The sequence below is a fragment of the Corythoichthys intestinalis genome, chromosome 14 (assembly GCF_030265065.1).
Source record: "Corythoichthys intestinalis isolate RoL2023-P3 chromosome 14, ASM3026506v1, whole genome shotgun sequence".
Lineage (NCBI taxonomy): Eukaryota > Metazoa > Chordata > Actinopteri > Syngnathiformes > Syngnathidae > Corythoichthys > Corythoichthys intestinalis.
The window spans coordinates 12473293-12475066 of NC_080408.1; the positions used below are offsets into that span (position 1 = coordinate 12473293).

The 1774-nt window shown below is 38.3% G+C and overlaps 1 long non-coding RNA gene across 1 annotated transcript; it reads left to right on the forward strand.

The window, feature by feature from the left end:
* The first annotated feature begins 331 nt into the window (after positions 1-331).
* Positions 332-897, forward strand: LOC130929564 (uncharacterized). Its single transcript, XR_009066919.1, has 3 exons — positions 332-430; positions 517-594; positions 766-897. It is a non-coding gene; the product is annotated as an uncharacterized LOC130929564 (long non-coding RNA).
* Positions 898-1774: the final 877 nt, after the last annotated feature.

The window sequence follows — 1774 nt, forward strand, 5'->3', positions numbered from 1 at the left end:
AGTTGGAAATAAATTCTTTAAAAATCAAACAATGTGATTTTTGGGGGTTTTTTTCCCCCCACATTCTGTCTCTCATGGTTGAGGTTTACCCATGTTGACAATTACAGGCCTCTCTAATCTTTTCAAGTAGGAGAACTTGCACAATTGGTGGTTGACTAAATACTTATTTGCCCCACTGTAGATACATTCCTCAAATGTGAAATCTTGGTGATGACATTTTTTGAGAAGTGAGCTCATTCGACTAACTGGAAATTGTGACTGCTGTGCGGGTTTGTTTTGGTTGTTGAGTGTATATATATGTGTACATTGGAAGGAGGTTTGTGTTCAGATTGGTAACGTTTGGTGAGCCATGGACAAAAGGGAGCTCAACAAAGCAGGGAATTTGGCAAACACTACCACTGGGACGGTGGACAATCAGCAACATGATCAGGTGAGAAGCTCGTCATTTTTGCTTGAAGAAAGCAGTGCATTCCAATTTAGGGTGAAGGTGATGATTGTTTTTTGTTTTCAATAAAGGGAACAGCTACCACATCAAAACCAGATAAAACCTCCAAAAACTGGTTTCTGAGACCCGGCGCACATTCGCATTTACTGGTACGAAAACATTCTCGAAGTTTTCGTATCCTCAACTCAAATCAGTCCAGTCATAGATTCATGCAAATAAAGTACAGGATTGCTATTAGTTGCTACTAGTTTCTCTCAAGCGTATCCTGGATATTTAAAAATAAAAATCTTTCCTAACCCTTTTGCTTTGTCATTCTTCAGGGTATTGGTGAGCTTTCACCTCAGAATTCAACCACAAAGTGAGGAAGGACTTGACGAGACGCAGGAAAAATGGGTTGTTTTTTTGCTCTGCTGTATGGAGCTTTCAATGAGGCCGCAGTCATATAACTGAAGATTAGAATTTTTCATAAAATGTGCTGTCCTCCAAAATGTAATTTCATGTGTGATGCACTGCTCATTAAACATGTGGAAAAAGTGCTCTCTTCTGTAATGTTGATTGTTGTCAGCTAGCTCATCATTGTCCTGTTTGTCTCTGTCTTTATCTCTCTATGAATATATGATTTTAATTCCAATTACAATGACATTAAAGAATTGATTTCCGGTGTCATACACTGTAATTTTCGGACTATAAGCTGCTACTTTTTTCCCTCATTTTGAATCCTGCGGCTTACAGTCTACAGTCCCTGACAGTCTTGTCGCTTATCCATTTTGTAGAAACAATTACCAGTAACCTGACTTTTAATTATTCAATTGGTTTCAGAAATGGCTCATATGAAAGCTAAGACCCTCCCAAATGATGTTGAATGTACAAAAGTATATAGTTGTTTCACTGAAAAAAGATTTATCATTTATTGAAGTCATATAAGTCAAATTTTGGCAAGACAAAAGTTTTGTCGCCTACAGAAAGTAGTGTGAAAATTGAACAAAAAATGTACTTCAAATACAAAAATATGTTCCATAACATAAGCGAATTAAGTAGTGGTGCTGTGAGATCCAAACTTAATATTTTGTATGACTTCCATGGGCTCGAAGGACTGCATCCGTGCGGTTCAGCAAGGATTCATACAATTTATTGATGAAGTCATCAGGAACATCAAAGAAAGCAGTCTTGCATGCTTCCCAGAGTTCATCAACATTTTTGGGTTTCGTCTTCCATGCTTCCTCTTTCATCCTGTTCATGTCTGGTGACTGGGCTGGCCAGTCTTGGAGGATCTTGATCTTCTTTGCCTTGAGGAACCTTGAGGTAGAGATTGAAGTATGCGATGGAGCA